Raw genomic sequence first — 20,937 nt, 5'->3', positions numbered from 1 at the left:
CAAGTACACCCCTCAACTTACTGAACCTCAGCTTCCACATTTGATGGGGGTGAACACAGGACCCACCTCAAGGCATCGCTGAGGAGAATAAGAGCTGCAGCGCCTCCAGCAGAGCCTGCAGTCTATTAATAGCAAGCTCTAAGGGCAAGTGGCTGTCACAGGATGCAGGGCTCAATGGCCACCCTTAGGGGAAAATGGCCAGTTTATAAAAGTAATGGTTCACTGGAAATGCACAAAATGTGAAAAGCTTTCTTTAATTCCATTGCTTCAAAATATACACATGCACTTAAAAACTGATGTAACTATTCAGTTCTCCATCACCATGGTGGGGAGTACAACATACCTCTCTCAGTAAATGACTGATCAGAAATCAATATTTATAAGTGTGTATTTACACAAATAATATGCTTCATCCAGTGGGCTAATGTAGAACTTAATACATTGATTTCAACCACCATGAATTACTTATAAAAGCGGACACGCTGAATGGGTCAGTTAGGGATTTGAGGAAAAATAAACAAACACACACCCATTCTCTCATATTCTTTCCTCAAAAACAATGTCTTATGTTAGTAATAAATGCATTCTTTTCATGTAACAGGAAATAAACAGGCCAGGGCTGGTTTCACCTGCTGGATGTGAAAACATGAGACGCATGCTAACAAGTATTCTGAGAACAACCCAAATGTCTACACTTCCACAAACCCTCAGCTAACAGACGAGGGGCCACTGTAGGAGTGGAATGCTGACAAAGGCAAGCCACCTTTCCTGATGTTCTCCCTGCCACCATGGGTCATTTTGTGCACAGCAAGTGAGGAGCTGTGCCTGAAGGCTTTCTCACACTGATTGCATTGATAGGGTCTCCCCGAGGTGTGGGTTTTCACATGCACAGTGAGGTGTGAAGACTGGCCAAAGGCTCGCCCTCACTCATGGCATGCATAGGGCTTCTTGCCGCTGTGAGTCCTCACGTGTTTTCTGAGAGACAAGGGATCACTAAAGGCTCGTCCACACTCCTGGCACTGGTAGGGTTTCTCTCCTGTGTGAGTCCACATGTGACTCTTGAGGGTGGACAGACGACTCAAGACCTGACCGCAGGTTGCACACTCATACAGCATCTCCCCCATGTGGAATCTCTTGTGCACATTCAGGTGTAAGCTGGTCTCGAAGGGCTTCCCACACTGGCTCCACGTGAAGGGCTTCTCTCTAGTGTGAGTTCTCACAAGCTCTGGGGAGATGAGGGCTATTTGGAGGCTTTCCCACAGTCCTTGCATGCATAGGGCTTCTCTCCTGTGTGGTTTCTCTGGTGCAGAATTAGGTTGAAGTTCCTGGTGAAGGTTTTCCCACACTGACTGCATTCAAAGGGCTTCTCTCCAGTGTGAGTTCTCAGGTGTCTCCGCAGATTCGAGGAATACTTGAAGGCCTGTCCACATACTTGGCACTGGAAGAATTTCTCTGCAATATGAACTTCTTGTGCCTGAAACGGTCAGAGCTGTAGCGGAAGGACTTTTCACACTGGTCACATGCATAAGTCTTATCCATGCTGCGGATTTTTTCAGGTGTGATTAGGTGAGTGTTCTGGAAGAAAGATTTCCTGCTCTCTTGACATTCATGGGGGTCGTCTCCAGCAGAAATTGCCTGAAATATTCTTTCAATACTATTAAAGGGTTTCGCTGGCTCATTATAATCATAGAGATCTTCTCCAGGCTGTGGTTACTCCTCTTGGTTAAGAAAAATGTGAATACAAATATTTATCACACTCAGAGATCATCTTCCCCATGGAAGCTGAATTCAGAAGAAAGTGAGTCCTACATCTACTTAGAGTTCCCTCGAGAGGCACAGGGTGGGCACTCTCCACCAGAGCTCTTTTCATTACTTTTCTGGGGCATAGAAAGTAAGAGTAGCACAATACCATTATGAAATACTGTGCATTCTATGAAATACTTAAACTGCATGGAGTTAGTTGTCTACAGGAAGTCCACAGGAATTATGGAGTGAGAAGGCTAGAGGGGATAAACTAGAAAAGAATACTGTGCCAATGCAGAGAGCATTTATGATGTGCATAGGATTGTACTCATGCATTTGCATAAAAGTGTAAGAGCATGTGTGTATGCATAATATATAAAGAAAAGCTTTAAAATAGCCTAAGATTTTATAGAACAGAGAATGGCAGCATAGATTGAATTAGTACAAGTATATGCTTTTTTCTTTAAGGCATGAGATTATGGTTTTATTTCTGTCTTAAAAGTTTATTAAATAGCAGACATCAATTTATTCATTATGTTTTGGTTTTTGTTTCCTGTGGCAGGACTTGGTCTCAAGCCCAAAGCCTTGTGTATGCTAGGCAAGCTCTCTACAATTGAACTACAACTTTAGCCTAAATTGATACACAATACCTGTACATGTTAACAGGGTACAGTCTGAGAAACCAGTATACATATTCAAAATGTGGCTGGGCACAATTCACGAGCCACTTGTCAAGCAGAAACAAACTTTATTTTTAGAACACACGCCACACCACACGAGTTCTTCAGGAATTCCCTCACAGCTCAACTGCCACCACCGGCTTACCACAAGCCTCTCAACCTCCCCAACTCCTCCTGCTCTTGAGGCTGATTGGCTGGGTCACGTGGGCAGATCCAAAAAAAGTCCCCCAATGAGCAGCTCCTTGGTCTGAAATGGCAGGGAAACAGCCCAATGAAAATCACCACAGAGGAGCCAATCAGTTGGCAGCTAGAAGTTTGCTGGGGCTGCTGTGAGCCAATCATCACTTGGCAGCTGGAAGTTTGCTGGCAGCTGGAAGTTTATTTAACAGTTTATTTAAGGATAGCCAAACAGGAGTTTTGGATATCAGTTGTTATGGATTTGAGCAAATCATCTTCTTTTTGGTCTGTAGAAATCGCTTTAGTTAATCTTTCTGGAATCCAAATCGGCTGTTGTTCTCCCTGTGGAAACACACAAACAGACCCCCGACTCCAGATAATTACTGGGTCATGACCTTTCCATTGTCCTGTTAGAATATCCTTCCAAAGTACCTTGGGCTTATGTACATTTTTTGGACACATATGCCTTTCCGCAGCACTAAGCCCTGATGAATCCAAATTTTAAAAGTTTAGAGTAAAAAGAGTTATTTTAAGTTTATCTTTGGGAAATATATACCCCATTCTAGCAATGTGTTCTTATCTTTGTGTGCTAATAATACATCATCCATATAGTGAAATATTTGTAGTTCAGGATTTTGATTTCTAAGTGGTTGGATTACTTTGTTAACATAAATTTGACACATAGTTGGGCTGTTAGCCATCCCTTGAGGGAGTACATTCCATTCATATCTCTGATCAGGACCTTCATGATTCAGTGCAGGGATAGTAAATGCAAAACGTGGACTATCCTCAGGATGAATTGGAATTGAAAAAAAAACAATCTTTAATATCTATAATTAAAACATACCAGGTTTTTGGTAAAGCAGACAATTGGGGAATCCCTGATTGAGCAGGTCCCATAATAACCATCTCATTATTAATGGCTCTTAAATCTTGCAATAATCTCCATTTACCAGATTTCTTTTTGATGACAAAAATGGGAGTATTATGGGGAGATACAGAAGGTTGTATATGTCCTTCCACTAGTTGTTGTTTGACCAGGTCATGGGCTGCTTGTATCTTTTCTTTAGTCAGGGGCCACTGAGGAACCCATACTGGTCTTTCTGATTTCCAAGTAATTTTTATTGTCTCAGTGACCCCTTCTGAAAATCCAACCCATGTCTGTCTGTTCCTTGATCTATTTGTATTGGTGCTGCTATACCTTGTTCTTGTTCTTCTAATCTTTTTCCTTTCCTAAAACCTTGTCTAGCCATAATAGTGGGCGCATTTGGATTGATGTTATTTGTTAATGTTAGTCCTAATTGATCTAGGACATCTCATCCCCATAAATTTACAGGGAGATGATCCAATACATATGACTGTATAGTTCCTTCACATCCTTCAGGATCCTTCCAATCTAATACCATTGCACTTCTATGGGGATTAGTCGCCACTCCTAGGCCTCGAAGCATTTGAGTGGCTTGTTGTAATAGCCAATGTTTTGGCCATTCTTGACGAGAGATGATGCTAAGGTCTGCACCTGTATCCAGTAGCCCATTAAATTCATGTCTTTGAATATTTAGTTTTAGCATGGGGCGAGAATCTAAATTTAAAGACAGCATAGCCCAATCTACACCTGTGGAGTCTAATCCCTTGGAACCTCTTTCTACAGTACGACTGGAAAATTTATCATGTAGGCTGGGTATTATTAGTAACTGTGCTATTCTATCCCCTGGTGAAATTACTGATATACCCTTTGAATAACTGGCTATAATTTTTGTTTCACCTTCATAATCAGGATAAATTACCCCAGGACTTATCATAAGTCCTTTTAGAGTAGAAGAGCTGCGTCCCAATAATAAACCTACTGTTCCTTTGGGAAGAGGTCCCTTTACCCCTGTGGGAATGATTTGAATTCCTATCTGTGGAGTTAGTACTGTTCTGGCGGAGGTGCAGATGTCCAATCCTGTGCTTCTTCTGGTTTGTCTACTGAGGGATTTAATGGACAATGTGTCCTGGGGCACTATCCTGATGGGGTTGCTGGGTTCCTCCAGTGCTCTGTATACTTGTGGTCTTGGGCCCCGGAGCATTGGGCCCCCTGTCCATTTTTTGGCAATGGAGCCCGATGCCTTTCTCCACAATATCGTGGATAGACACTTGGTCCTTGTTTGTTTTTTGATAATGGAGTACCCTCTATGGTGGTTTGAGAATGGCATTCATTAGCCCAATATCTCCCTCTAAGGCATCTTGGGAAAATACCCGGTATTCTACTCCTTTAATACCTAGTTTTATTAAACCCTCCTCCTATGGGGCAATTCCTTTTAAAATGTCCTGTTTGTTCACAATTGTAGCATGTTTTTGGCCTGGCATCTAAAGCCTGTTGTACTGCAGCTGCCAAGACTTGCCCTTGTTCATTAATGTCTCTACATTAAATTTAATATATGTGTTTAAATCTTCCTGTTTCCATGGTCTAATGACTTCTCTGCACCAAAGATTCGCTTGCTCATAAGCCAGTTGTTTTATAAATGGCATTGCTTGTTCTGTATTCCCAAAAATTCTGGTAGCTGTTTGAATAATCCTATCTACAAATTCATGTAAGGTTCATTAGTTCCTTGTATTACCTTAGATATTTGACCTTGTAAACCTCCATGTCCTTGTAAAGTCTTCCATGCCCTAACCGCATCTACAGCAATTTGTAAGTATGCGTCAGGATCATATGCAATTTGTTGCTGCTGATCCTCATAAGGTCCCTTTCCTAACAACATATCTAGATTTCTCTGAGGATAACCGGCTGCTGCATTTCTCCTAGCTGACTCCTTGCAAAATTCCTCATTGGTAACCTTCCATTACAGGTATTGTCCTCCATTTAGCACAGCTTTACACATATTAGCCCAATCTTCTTGCATCACGTTCAAGTTGGTAATGGATTCGACCATGCTTACAGTGAAGGGTGCTTGAGGACCATAGGTTGTTACAGCCTCTTTTAGCTGCTTCACTTTTTTGAAATCTAAAGCATGGTGAATTTGCTGCCCTCCTGCCTGCTCAAATACAGGGCATGTTAATATTTAAGGTCTTGTCTCAGGATCCCATCTATCAACTTCAGGGGTTGGGGGCCTCCCAGCATATGGAGATGGTGCTGTTGGTTGGACACTTACGTCCTCTGGTAAAAGAAAGGTGTTCTTGGCTGGGTCGCGTGGGCGGAGCAAAAAAAAGTCCCCCAATAAGCAGCTTCGTGGTCTGAAAAGGCGGGAAACAGCTCAATGAACATCACTGTAGAGGAGCCAATCAGTTGGCAGCTAGAAGTTTGCTGGGGCCGCTGTGAGCCAATCATCAGCTGACAGCTGGAAGTTTGCTGGGACCCCTTTGGATGTGGCTCTCAACAACAATACCTGTACATGTTAACAGGGTACAGTCTGAGAAATCAGTATACATATTCAAAATGCAAAGTTCAAATCAGAATAATCAGCATTTCTTTCTCCATCAATATTTATCAATTTTCAGTGCTGGGAAACTCTTAATTTCTCTCTTCTAATTCTTTATAAGAATTAGTTATTAAAATATGCTCTATTGTTTTGAAGTAATTTTATGTTTTTCCCATAAATATAAAATTATGGCTATAAAAATACAGAATATGATGAGCTACAGTCATTATGCTGTGAACATCAGGATTTATGGCTCTTCTGTAAGTGTGTGTTGGTGGCCACCAATAACCTCCTCCTGACTCTCCTCCACAATTCCTCTCCTCTAATGAGCACACATTCTACTTTTCACTATTTAAATTGTCAATTTTATCATTCTTATTTATATATACTCATTGTGCATATTAATGGGACTCATGTCATTTTTCAATACAAGCAAAGAGCTCACACTGATTGAAACAAAATTGAATGAAAATCTAAAAGAAAAGTTATAAAATATTAATGATTTAATAATATCCACTGAGTTCCTAACTCAGGAATAAACTGCCAAAAACTCATAAATATTAAAATATGAAGGAAATCCTCTACAATGCACAGTGGTAACAATACTGAAATTCTGAATTGGTTTTATATAAAGGTAAGCGTATTCTAATACACACAATATAGATGGGACGAGCTTTAATCAAATGGGAAGGAAGCTCGAATGCCTTCCCAGGGAGGGCTAAAGCCAACGCCTCTCTGAGAAATGTACCTGATCACAAAAAGCTAAGGGTCACAATAAGCAACAACACAAATGTGAAAACAAGTTGGAAAATACACATAAAACACAACCCATCAGCACCAGAGATGCACAAGAACTGTGAAGCAAGAACTCACAAGTAAAAAATACCAATTGCTGAGATCTTTCAGAAATAAAGTGGGAACATAATTCAAGTGACAGATTGGACTACACAAAGTTCATAAATTTTCACACATTCCAAACAAATATCTCTATACACACCTGAAACAAATAAACTAAAAAGCAAACAGGGAGTTTGGGGTGGGGCACTCCAATACTTTATAAGAATGCATAACAAAATTGGAAGAATGCACCTGCATCTCCAGGGAGACAGTTTGAAATGCAGAGTAACTGGCTACCAACCCACAAAAATATGCAGCCTCACAGATATTGCAAAGTAAGGCTCTTAGGCATATCTGTACTCAGGTGTGACATATTGCTTTTCCATGTGAATATCAAAAGGAGAGACACTACTATCAGAAGTGTGTCCATGAACTTCCATTGCATGATAATGCTTGCAAGATCCTTAATATGAATCATTGCCAACAATACACAAACATAATCAAATATTTCTCACTGGAAGCAAACACATTTTTTAAAATCCCTAATCTAACTTCTTGACCCACCACAGTTGAAGCCTGTTCCTCTACTCCCTTCATTGCAAAGATTCTTGGGTCTCTGTTCTTTCTCTGGAAGCTCTGGATGCCTCCCTCCCATCTTCTCTTCAGCCTCTTTTAGCAGGGCTCTCTGCGTTAGTGCAACATTCACTGCTAAGTGTTATGAATCAATGCATCCACTGAATGAATCATCCATCAGGACAGCAAGCAGCCACAGCAGCCCTGCTCTGGGCTAGCTCAGCCTGGCTCTCCCCTCACCTCAGCTAAAGAGTCTTGGGTTTGGTTCTCTCTGCTGCTTTCCTGCAGTGTCCACTGAGCTCCCAGACCCACCTGGAGAGACCAGCTCTGAGAGGAAAGTCTCTCTGTGGAAGATCAAGGTCCTGCCTGGGTGGGCTTGATGGTGACTGAAGCTCTGTCCCCAGAAAACACAGCAGGAAGGAGTTGAGTGCTGGGCTCCTGGGCAGACTGAAGACCTCAAAGACACCTCCACGACCTGTCCAGCACAGGGCTATGCACTGAGGGACCACATCAGAGCAGAGAGCCACAGCTCCCTATATCTGCTCATTAGCTCATTTCACTCTTATTCCCCTGAAGGACACTGGCCTGGAAAGACAGGAAATTCTTCCTGCTGATTCTCTGTTCCCAGGAGACCCATTTATAGCCCAGGGAACCTAGTTTTCATTGCTCCTCCATGGACCCACCTGCCTTCCAGAGATCTGCCTCCTGGCACCTCATCACTGCTTTGACTGAAAGTGTTTTCTGAGTCTCATGCTGAGGAGCTCATCTTTGTTGGGAGTCACCCCAGCTCCAAAGACTAACTTCCCCATCCCCCAAGAAAGCTGTCCAATGGTGAGCCCTGCTGGCTCACATGATCCTTACCCACCAATCAGACTAGCCATGCTGGCTCACATGATCCTTACCCACCAATCAGACTAGCCCTGCTGGCTCACATGATCCTTACCCACCAATCAGACAAGCCCTGCTGGTTCACATGATCCTTACCCACCAATCAGATTAGCCCTGCTGGCTCACATGTTCCTTACCCACCAATCAGAAAGGACCCCATGCCAACTGTCAAACCCTTCAGCCATTAAACTGTCATAACTGTCAAACCACCCCCGGCTCTATAAATATGCAGAGCTGTTCCTCAATAAACAGGCATTTTCTCCCACAACGAGCCTTGTTCGGTCTTTCACAGGTAATGCATCTGCCTTTTCATAGGTGGAAACAAAAAAAAGAAAGATGAACTGCAAGTAGAAGAGGGATTGCTAGGCACCTGGGAAGGCTGGGAGCAGGTAGAGGAATGGATGGACATGAACAGTGGACAATGTTTGCATGGGTGGAAATATCACAGTGAATCCCATTAATTTAGACAATTTGTATGTGTGTATAATAATATTAAAATAGATGTTTCATGTTCTCATCACATAAAGTGATGCATTGGTGAAATAATGAAATTGTTAATTAACTAGACTGAGATTTTGTATCATGTATACATGCATCAAAGCTTCACATTGTGCCCCACAAACACACATAATTGTTTCAATTAAAAATTAATAAAAAATTTAAAATAATGATAGTAAAAAATGGACAGAACTTTAACATGAACTGAAGCAAGATATGTGTGACGGTATAAACATGGAAACATTTGGTTTTATCAAATACCTCATCTGGTTCTGTCCTGTTTCCCCCATTACCTCACATTCAACAGCACCCTAGAGAGTCTGTCCTATCAAGTAAGTACAAAGTCTAATTATTTAACTGACTGAAAAATATTTTATGCTATGGCTTAACATTTACACTTCTGACGGTCTATGATATCATTCTTCATAAAACCACTATAATATAATCAATCTACAATGATTTTTACAAAGGTATTTGGGGGTTGGATATTTAAAACTGTGGTTCTGGACTTGGTTTATTTTGGTACTCTGGGGGACACTGGGAAATGGCTGGAGATGGCCTTGACAGAGACACCAGGAGGGGTGACCTGCTAACATCCCACCAGGCAGAGGACAGCACAGCAATGAGGCCAGGAAGTCAATGGTCCCTTGACTCAGAAAGCTGGGTTGGGATCACCTGCACTTTGGGTACTGAAAGCTGCATTTAGATATTTTTCCCAGGTACCATAATTCTTCCCATTTCCAGAAAAATTAGAGCATCCCTTTTCCCACCTGTTGAAAACTTCCAAGCCCATCAATCTGATAGCTCTTCATGTTTTTCCCATGTAAATGGGATTGCTTGAGATTTACAGTGTTGTCCTTCCAGCATTACTGGTTTTCAGTAAATATTTATATGCCCAATCACCATTTCAGTCTATTTTAATTCTAGTCTATTATTTACAGTAAACATTCCAAATGAGCATTGTAGATGATTATTTCTTAATTAATTTTTCTTAATTTTATTTTGGCAATAAAAACTTTAAAATTTTATTCAGATAAATGTGTCTGTCTTCATACTTCTAAGTTTCTTGCCTTATTTAAGATAAATCTCCTACCCATAGATTTTGTATATATATTCTTCCGGGATGTTCATCTGAAATGTATTAGTTACATTTACACCAAATTCTTTAACTCCTCTGATTTTTTGGTAAGATACGAGAGCTAGAGGACCATCTTAATTTTCCTCCAGATACACAGTGTTATGTTTAGATAACCCAAAATTTCATTTGTGGAACAATGCAAGAAAGTATAGAGGTGAATTGATTGGTGTTATGAGATCTTCCAGCCAATCAGTGAATTAATCTCCTGAAAGAGATTAACTGAGTGGTGACTGTAGGCAGGTGGGGTGTGGCTGCAGGAGGTGGGTCCCTGGGGGCGTGCCTTTGGGATTCATATTTTGTCCTTGTTGAGTGGAGTGCTCTCTTCTTCCTGATCATCACGTCCTAGCCTGTTTTCCTCCATCACACTCCTTTGTCTGACATTCTGCCTCACATCAAGTCCCAAACATTGGAGCTGTCCATCTTCAGGGTGACACGTATGAAACCATGAGTCCCTAAATAAACATTTCTTCCTTAAAATTTTTCTTGTCAGTACCTTTGGTCACATAGTTAAAACTAAAAAGCTGACTAAAGCAGACAACTTACACCAGCTTTTATTTAACTTTTCAGGCTTTTCCAACTACATTCAAATATAATCTTGTCATTTAAAAAATTTACATTTATGCTGAAACATAATTCCTGATTCATTCAACCAAATAATTCTAGGAATATATTATTCTAGAATAATATATATATTTACAGATAAACCTACTTAAAGATGTACCAATTTAATTAAATTTTGCTATTTTATATTTTTTATTTATTTATTTATTTTTCATCTTCCATACATTTGATTCAAATGAGTTATGCATTTCCATTTTTACCCCAAATACAGATTGCAGAATCACATCAGTTATACATTCACAATGTTTACATAATACCATATTAGTAACTGTTGTATTCTGCTGACTTTCCTATCCCCTACTATCCCCCCTCCCCTCCCCTCTCATCTTCCCTCTCTACCTCATCTGTTGTTGTTCCGTTCTCTCCCTTCCCCCCCTTTCCCCTCACAACCTTGTATATGTGATTTCGTATAAAAATGAGGGTTTCCTTCTGTTTCCATGCAATTTCCCTTCTCTCTCCCTTTCCCTCCCATCACTCGTCTATGTTAATATTTTCCTCATGCTCTTTCCCTCTGTTCAGTTCTTAGTTTCTCTCCTTAAATCAAAGAAGACATTTGGCATTTGTTTTTTAAGGATTGGCTAGCTTCACTTAGCATAATCTGCTCTAATGCCATCCATTTCCCTGCAAATTCAATGATTTTGTCATTTTTTAGTGCTGCATAATACTCCATTGTGTATAGATGCCACATTTTTTTTATCCATTCATCTATTGAAGGGCATCTAGGTTGGTTCCACAGTCTAGCTATTGTGAATTGTGCTGCTATGAACATCGATGTGGCAGTATCCCTATAGCATGCTCTTTTAAGGTCATCAGGGAATAGTCCGAGGAGGGCGATAGCTGGGTCAAATGGTGGTTCCATTCCCAGCTTTCCCAGGAATCTCCATACTGCTTTCCATATTGGCCGCACCATTTTGCAGTCCCACCAGGAATGTACAAGTGTACCCTTTTCCCCACATCCTCACCAGCACTTATTGTTGTTTGACTTCATAATGGCTGCCAATCTTACTGGAGTGAGATGGTATCTTAGGGTGGTTTTGGTTTGCATTTCTCTGACTGCTAGAGAAGGTGAGCATTTTTCATGTACTTATTAATTGACTGTATGTCTTCTTCTGAGAAGTGTCTGTTCAGGTCCTTGGCCCATTTGTTGATTGGGTTCTTTGTTATCTTATTGTTTAATTTTTTGAGTTCTTTGTATATTCTGGAAATTAGGGCTGTATCTGAAGTGTGAGAAGTAAAGATTTGTTCCCAGGATATAGGCTCCCTATTTACTTCCCTTATTGTTTCTCTTGCTGAGAAAAAACTTTTTAGTTTAAGTAAGTCCCATTTGTTTATTCTTGTTATTAACTCTTGGGCTATGGGCGTCCTATTAAGGAATTTGGAGCCTGACCCCACAATATGTAGATCGGAGCCAACTTTTTCTTCTATCAGGTGCAGGGTCTCTGCTTTGATATGAAGCTCCTTGATCCATTTTGAGTTAACTTTTGTGCATGGCGAGAGAAAGGGATTCAGTTTCATTTTGTTGCATATGAATTTCCAATTTTCCCAGCACCATTTGTTGAAGATGCTATCCTTCCTCCATTGCATGTTTTTAGCCCCTTTATCAAATATAAGAAAGTTGTAATTTTGTGGATTGGTTTCTGTGTCCTGTATTCTGTACCATTGATCCACCTGCCTGTTTTGGTACCAGTACCACGCTGTTTTTGTTACTATTGCTTTGTAGTACAGTTTGAACTCTGGTATCGATATACCTCCAGATTCACACTTCCTGCTTAGTATTATTTTTGCTATTCTGGGTCTTTTGTTATTCCATATGAATTTCATGATTGCTTTATCTATTTCTACAAGAAATGCCTTTGGGATTTTGATTGGCATCGCATTAAACCTGTAGAGAAGTTTGGGTAATATCGCCATTTTGATAATGTTAGTTCTGCCTATCCATGAACAGGGTACATTTTTCCATCTTCTAAGATCTTCTTCTATCTCTCTCTTTAGGGTTCTGTAGTTTTCATTGTATAAATCTTTCACCTCTTTTGTTAGGTTGATTCCCAAGTATCTTATTTTCTTTGAGGATATTTTGAATGGGATGGTTTTCCTCATTTCCATTTCAGAAGTTTTGTTGCTGATATACAGGAATGCCTTTGATTTATGTGTGTTGATTTTATATCCTGCCACTTTGCTGAATTCATTTATTAACTCTAGCAGTTTCTTTGTAGACCCTTTTGGGTTTGTTAAGTATATTATCATGTCATCCGCAAATAGCGATAATTTAAGTTCTTCTTTTCCTATTTTTATGCCTTTAATTTCTTTTGTCTGTCTAATTGCTCTGGCTAGTATTTCAAGTACTAAGTTGAATAGAAGTGGTGAAAGAGGGTATCCCTGTCTAGTTCCAGATTTTAGAGGGAATGCCTTCAGTTTTTCTCCATTTAGAATGATGTTAGCCTGAGGCTTAGCATATATAGCTTTTACAATGTTGAGGTAAGTTCCTGTTATCCCTAGTTTTTCTAGTGTTTTGAACATAAAGGGATGCTGTACTTTGTCAAATGCTTTTTCTGCATCTATCGAGATGATCATATGGTTCTTATCTTTAAGTCTATTGATGTGGTGAATAACATTTATTGATTTCCGTATATTGAACCAGCCTTGCATCCCAGGGATGAATCTTACTTGATCTTGGTGCACAATTTTTTTGATATTCTTTTGCATTCGATTCGCCAGGATTTTATTGAGAATTTTTGCATCTAAGTTCATTAGAGATATTGGTCTATAGTTTTCTTTCTTTGAAGTGTCTTTGTCTGGTTTTGGGATCAGGGTTATGTTGGCCTCATAGAATGAATTTGGAAGAGCTCCTTCTTTTTCTATTTCTTGAAATAGCTTGAAAAGTATTGGTATTAATTCTTCTTTGAAGGTTTTGTAAAATTCTGCTGTATACCCATCCAGTCCTGGGCTTTTCTTAGTTGGTAGTCTTTTGATGGTCTCTTCAATTTCTTCTTTTGTTATTGGTCTGTTTAAATCGTGTGTGTCTTCCTGACTCAATCTGGGCAGATCATATGACTTAAGAAATTTGTCGATATCTTCACTATCTTCTATTTTATTGGAATATAGAGTTTCAAAATACTTTTTAATTATCTTCTGTATTTCTGTAGTGTCTGTTGTGATATTGCCTTTTTCATCCCGTATGTTAGTAATTTGCGTTCTCTCTCTTCTTCTCTTCGTTAGCGTGGCTAAGGGTCTGTCGATCTTATTTATTTTTTCAAAGAACCAACTTTTAGTTTTATCAATTTTTTCAATGGTTTTTTTTGCTTCAATTTCGTTGATTTCTGCTCTGATTTTAATTATTTCTTGTCTTCTGCTATATTTGCTGTTGTTTTGCTCTTTCTTTTCTAAGGTTTTAAGATGTAGTGTGAGTTCATTTATTTGTTGGTTTTTTCTTTTTTTGAGGAATGAACTCCAGGAAATGAATTTCCCTCTTAAAACTGCTTTCATTGTGTCCCATAGATTCCGGTATGTTGTGTCTGTATTGTCGTTTATCTCTAGGAATTTTTTGATTTCCTCCTTTATATCTTCTGTAACCCATTGATCATTCAGTAACATATTGTTCATTTTCCAGGTGATGCAGGATTTTTCCTTCCTTCTTTTATCATTGATTTCCAGTTTCATTCCATTATGGTCAGATATGGTGCATGGTATTATCTCCACACCTTTATATTTACTGAGAGTCGCCCTATGGCATAATATATGGTCTATCTTTGAGTAGGATCCATGTGCTGCTGAGAAGAATGTGTATCCACTTGATGATGGTTGATATATTCTATATATGTGGGTTAAGTCTAGGTTATTGATTACTTTATTGAGTTTTATAGTTTCTTTGTTCAGCTTTTGTCTAGAGGATCTGTCCAATGGTGAGAGTGGTGTGTTGAAGTCCCCCATAATTATTGTGTTGTGGTATATTTGACTCTTGAACTTGAGGAGAGTTTGTTTTATGAACATTGTAGCACCATTGTTTGGTGCGTATAAATTGATAATTGTTATGTCTTGATGTTGGATGGTTCCTTTTAACAGTATATAGTGTCCTTCTTTATCCCTTTTGATTACCTTAGGTTTGAAGTTGACTTTATTCGATATGAGAATGGCCACTCCTGCTTGCTTCCGATGGCCATGTGAGTGGTATGATTTTTCCCAACCTTTCACCTTCAGTCTGTGAATGTCTTTTCCTATCATATGAGTCTCCTGAAGGCAGCATATTGTTGGATTTGTTTTTTTAATCCAGGTTACTAGCCTATGTCTCTTGATTGGTGAATTTAAGCCATTAACATTTAAGGTTACAATTGAAATATGGTTTGTACTTCCAGTCATGTTTATTTATTTATTTATTTTAGATTGGCTAGTTTTCCCTCTTTGGTTATTTTTCTTCCCCTTTACTGAGATACCTCCCACTGTTAGTTTTGGGCGCTATTTTTCAGTTTCTCTTCTTGTAATATTTTGCTCAAAATGCTTTGCAGTGCTGGTTTTCTGGCTGTGAATTCTTTTAGCTTTTGTTTATCGTGAAATATTTTAATTTCATTGTCAAATCTGAAGCTTAGTTTTGCTGGATACAGTATTCTTGGTTGGAATCCATTATTTTTCAGTGTTTGAAATACGTTGTTCCAGGATCTTCTCGCTATCAAAGTCTGTGATGAAAAATCAGTCGTTAACATAATTAGTTTACCCCTAAATGTAATCTGCCTCCTTTCTCTCGTAGGTTTTAGTATTCTCTCCTTGTCCTGTATGTTAGCTATCTTCATGATTATGTGTCTTGGACTTGGTCTATTATGGTTTTGGATGTTTGGGGTCCTGTAAGCTTCCAGGATTTAGCAATGCATTCCATCTTTCATCTCTGGGAAGTTTTCTAGTATTATCTCCCTTAGTAAGCCATCCATTCCTTTGGACTGATTCTCTGTGCCTTCTGCTATCCCAATGACTCTCAAATTTGGTCTTTTGATAAGATCCCATATCTCTTGGATAGATTGCTCGTGAGATTTCAGCATCTTTTCTGTGTTAACTATATTCTTTTCAAGTTGATAAACTTTGTCTTCATTATCTGATGTTCTGACTTCTACTTGATCTAGTCTGTTTGTAATATTCTCATTAGCGCTTTTAATCTGATTTACGGTTTCTTCATTTCTATGATTACAACTTGATTTTTTTTAACACCTCTATCTCCTGATAAAGCTCATTCTTTACTGATTGAATTTGGGTGGTTAGTTCCTCTTCAAAATATACTTTCAATGCTTGGATTTGCTGTCTCATGTCTTCTCTAATATTCCGTTCCATCTGAATTAGGTATGCCTTGATTTCTTTCCCTGTCCATGTTTCTGTTTCTGCTATGTCCTCCTATATATTTAGATTGTCCTGCATTGTTTGTAACCCTTTTTTCCCTTGTTTTTTCATATTGTTCACGTTGCTTTCCAGCTCTATTTGACTGCTTTGTAACTGCTTTCTCCTATACATTTGTTTTGGCTTTGTATATCTCTGTTGTCTCTCTTTTGTGTTGGGAGATTATGCCTAGAAATGTTGTGCTTTGTTGTGCTTTAAAGCAGATTCATTCAATTCATATAAGGCTTCTAGGTTCTGTATGCATATAATGATTTGCTGTTTGTTCTTAGGTCTATATGTTTAGGTTGGGTGCTCTGGTGGTACGATGGTTAGTATGTCTTGGCTACTTTAGAATATTGCTCCACTGAAGGTGGATACTACCAGGCAATTGGATCAGGGTGTTGTTAGTAGCTAGGTATTTGGGAGTCTTATAGACAGCCTCGAGATATTCACCTATTTGCATTTAGACAATTACACGCAATGGAAGATGTAATGCTTGGGATGAGAGTTGGGGGGTAGGGGAATGAAGGTGCTGTTAAAAAGAAAAAAGGATGGAGGGAGAGATAGATTAGAGGGGAATGAAAAGAACAAAAAACCTTGAAATGGAATAGAAAGAGAGAAGGAGTAGGGGGGAAAGGATCAGGGAGAGAATAAGGAGAGAGAAAAAAAAATATCGGCAGCAGCAACCACAACAACAACAACAAAAAAAAAAAAATTAAAGTCTTGGAGATCCACCTTCTTCTCTTCCAGTAGGCGGAGCTGTGCCCTCCAAGCGGAGCGTCTGCTCTCTACCTGCCGAGAGCTATCTCTGTAGGGCGTCTCCTGGGAGTCTCTCAGACTTGTCAGTCCAGAGCCATTTCACTTCTCCAGCTCTTAACCCCCTTCCTCCTGCCAGCCTCCCAGCCAGGTCCTGTTCCCCAGAAGTGATTCTCCAGAGGTCTAGTTACACTTGCAGCCCCACCGTGTGTCCCTTTTAAGCCCCAGTGCTGTGGTAAACTGGCGGCTAAGACCCTGATGGTCACCGCTGGTGATATGGGGGCCTTGGGGTCTGGGATCCCCTCTGCTTCCCTACGGACACGACCCCTGAGAAGTCAATGAAGTTTCCTGGCTGCCTGTATCAGTATGGGAAGTCACGCACCTGCTAAAGTGGATTCTGCTGGGAAGGAATTCCGCCGGCCGAACTCCGATGACGTCACCTCTCTGCTATGGCGGGCCCCAGGCTCCTTGCCACAGTGTCCGAGGGGAGGGGTGGAACTGGTCCGGCCCGGTTCGCCTCAGCTCCTGACTCGTGGGGGTTTAGCTAAAGACTTCTTCCTGCCATGCTGTGTCTCGGCATCTAGCAGGACCCAGTCACTATGGCTGCGGGCGGGTGGACAGATCTGCAGCTGTGCCCGCGGTGCGCGGACTGTGGAAGGTGAATCTGGAACTCCGCGTCTAGTGGCAGGGTCCCGCTCGTCCGGGTCACACAGACGCTTTAAAAAAATCCTAGTAGCTCCCGGGCAGTCTCTCTTCAATGGAATTTTGCTAGGAGAATCTCCGTTGGTAGGATCCAAGAGTTATCCTTGCGACTTTATGACCCCATCACTGGGAGTGCATTGAAAGTGCAGCCTCTCTGCCCGCCGCCATGTTGGATCTCTATTTTATATTTTTTACTTTAATAATTCTTTCAATTTTGTTTGTTACACTTATTTTGACACTAAAGTATTCAACCTGGTCCTACTGCCTTGCATTTATTTGTATTCCAAAATTTCTTCCTTCAAAATGAACCCTATTATGATGTATAACTATAATACACTAACAAAAATATTAAAAACTTCTCCCATTCTATAAACTTTTTAAAATAATGCACATTTATCCACATATCATTGTGAAAGCATAAAGGTGAAAATAGCAGATGAAAGTCCCTGCTCATTTGTCCCTTGCATTACAATGGCACAGAGTATAGCCAAATAAATGTGTGTGGCATCGCATCCTCAGGGATATACCATATGGAGAGTGTCATGTGTGTGAAAGGTTGTACTCATCACAGCAGGAGCATAATTTTGTAGAGTATGAGGACGGGGCCTTCCATGTTGGACTAAGTCAGGAACCAGGACCAGGACGAGCCATCTGGTGTGTCAGAGAGAGGGCATCATAGAAGCAGAGAGCAGAACAGTGGTTACAGAAGCTGGGAGGACATGGTGGAGAGAGAGGAGGGCCCATGGGTACAGCCTGGAGCAGTAACTTCCCATGTCGTGGTAACTGTGGTGGACAACACTTGTGGGTTTCAAAGCAGCTGGTGGAGAGGCTTTGTGACTGTTCCCACATGAAGAAACCATGGAAGTTCTAGGTGCTGGATACCCACACAACCCTGACCTGATGGTTACACAGTGTGAATGTATATTGTCATGTCACATTGTACCCCAAATATGAACAATCATGATGCGTCAGTGGTAAACTTTAGAACAATTAAAAAGAAAGACTAAGACCCAAGAAAAGAGCTGAGGGAAAGACGAAGGCCCTCCTCACCTGCCATCCAGTCCTGTGGAGACCAGTGGGGAAATCAATGGGGGTGAGCACATGAAAGGCCATTCTGTCTCACAAAACAGGGCAAATATCATTTGTGGTTCTTGGTGTATTTCCTTTGGTGAGTTGTTGATTTAGTCTCTAGGTAACAGTTTCTTCTATTTAGACGTTTGACGTATGTGCTTTTCAACACTCTGATGTTATCCTTACATGTTCTCTTGGCTAATGTGATTTTGATCTCTTGTTTTTGCTGGGCATCAAGGGGATAGAATGGGACTGGGAATGCCACTAGACAAATGGAAAATGTTCCTTCCTTACAGTCTCCTGGGGACCTCCTGAGTTTATTAGCTCTGTCTCTTCCAGGTCCTCTTATCACCCCCCTCTGTTCATTCAGCATATTTTTTATTGTTTCTTTTAACACAGGGCAGACAAAGACCATAGAAAAAGGGAACTACGATGTAACCTGTTTTGAAAAACTGACAGCCCGAGTCTCTGATGACCAATTCTACATCCTTTCAGGCAAGTTAATCTGATATTAGTAGCTCGAATCCATTTCTTTCTTATGGTGTGGCTGGGAGTGAGAAGAGCCTTGTGTTATCACTCGTGCTGTGCGTACAGGGCTGTGTGTGTTGGGTGGGTGTGTGTACCTTTAGCAATGAGAGCAGGTTTCAGAGGAGGGGTACCTGGGCACAGTATACAGACTCTCCCCAAGGTTTGATGGTTCTACCTGTCATTTCTCCACTTTTCAATGGTATAAAGCAATGTGCATTCTGAAGAAACTGTGCATTGAATTTCAAACTTAGGTTCTTTTCCAGGCTGGTGTTAGGCTGTATGATACCCTCATGATGCTGAGAACAGACAGCATGTGCCCTGCCAGTTCTACATTGCAAGGGCTTGCAAGGGCTCAGAACTGCACTGAGGCTACAGGTACTGTGTTGCCCAGCTGGATGTTCATGAGGTTACAGGCAGTCAAGACAAGTTCAATTTACAATATTCTTTACTTGTTCTAGGTTTATTAGGCCATAATACAAATTATGGAATAAAAAATCATGGAATATTGTTTGTATTCCTAATGGGGATTCATTATCCAGAGCCCAGAGCAACGTTTATCATCTAAAGTTTTATGCAATTTAAATTTTTTCTTATATCTTTCTATATCATAAGATTTTAGGTTATACTGCATGTTATTCAAATGTCACCAGAAACTAAAATTCTAAACACTGAATGCCACAGAAAACTCTAGAAAGTCAAAAACTTCTAAATGTACAAGATTTTATAAACAGAATCTGAAAAGCATGGCATTATTTTTCATTTTTATTTCAATCATAGTCTTCACTGAATTCAAAACCAAACTAAATATATACCCCTCCAACCAAAGGAAGGCTGAAAAAAAATGGCACTTGAAAAACAGAAAGAGAATGTCACCTCCTGCACAGAAATAAAGGTGTTGAAACAAATAAAAAGATTTTAGGGATGCTTGTCTTTTTTTGCATTGCTTGCACGTTGTCTAGACAGCCCCAGGAACTGGGTTTATACTGAAGTTGGTTCTGTAAAGGCATAAAGAAATTTGTTATTGTAGAATACATGATCTCTTGGGAAAAGCTGAGAATGGGAAATCATAAATGTTGGGGTATTTCCTAAAGGGGAGAAGATTCATATAGGAAACACAAAAATAGTTTTTTGGCTGTAACATAAATGAGACCATTTCTGAAAGGTTAGTCATGCATGTCTGATTATTGTTGTTGTTGTCTCTCTCTCTCTCTCTCTCTCTCTCTCTCTCTCTCTCTCTCTCTCTCTCTCGTCAGATGGACCACATGGAATAAGGGAATGGTACACACATTTCAGAATTCCATCTTCTGGGATTTTCAGAGCAACCTGGATGGCAACCCTTCCCCTTTGGGCTGTTCCTCTACATGTACCTGATCACTGTGTGTGGAAACCTGCTCATTATCCTGGTCATCACCTCAGTCTCCCACCTGCACACACCCATATACTCCTTCCTCAGCAACCTGTCTTTTTCTGACATCTGTATCACCTCCACCACTGTCCCCAAGATGCTGGTGAACATGCAGACACAGAGCAAGGCCATAAGCTTTGAAGGCTGCATCATGCAAAAGCACTTTTTCATAGTCTACCAGTTTGTGAAATTTCCTCCTGGCTGTGATGGCCTATGACCGCTTTGTGGCCATCTGTCACCCCCTGCACTACACAGTCATCATGAACCCCAGCTCTGCATGTTGATGGTTGTGGTGTGCTAGATCCTGAGTGTCCTGCATGCCCTGTTACAAAGCTTAATAGTGTTGCAACTGTCCTTCTGCACAGACTTGGAAATCCCCCATTTTTTCTGTGAACTTAATCAGGTGGTCCAACTTGCCTGTTCTGACACTTTCCCTAATGACATGGTGATGTACTTTACATCTGTGCTGCTGGGCGGTGGGCCCCTTGATTGCATCCTTTACTCTTATTCTAAGATAGTTTCCTCCATAAATTCAATCTCTTCAGCTCAGGGCAAGTACAAAGCCCT

At 40.4% G+C, this 20,937-nt stretch overlaps 1 protein-coding gene and 1 pseudogene across 1 annotated transcript in view; one reads left to right on the top strand and one right to left on the bottom strand.

The window, feature by feature from the left end:
- The window catches only part of LOC143642118 (adhesion G protein-coupled receptor E2-like), a 93,401-nt gene that overhangs the window by 17,286 nt on the left and 55,178 nt on the right, over positions 1–20,937 (top strand). The window lies entirely within an intron of this gene.
- On the bottom strand, positions 708–19,368 carry LOC143400019 (uncharacterized; annotated as a pseudogene).

This window comes from Callospermophilus lateralis, chromosome 1 (assembly GCF_048772815.1).
Source record: "Callospermophilus lateralis isolate mCalLat2 chromosome 1, mCalLat2.hap1, whole genome shotgun sequence".
In the NCBI taxonomy this organism is placed as follows: Eukaryota; Metazoa; Chordata; class Mammalia; order Rodentia; family Sciuridae; genus Callospermophilus; species Callospermophilus lateralis.
The sequence above is the reverse complement of the archived record's forward strand: the minus strand, read 5'-3'. Positions and strand labels throughout refer to the sequence as shown.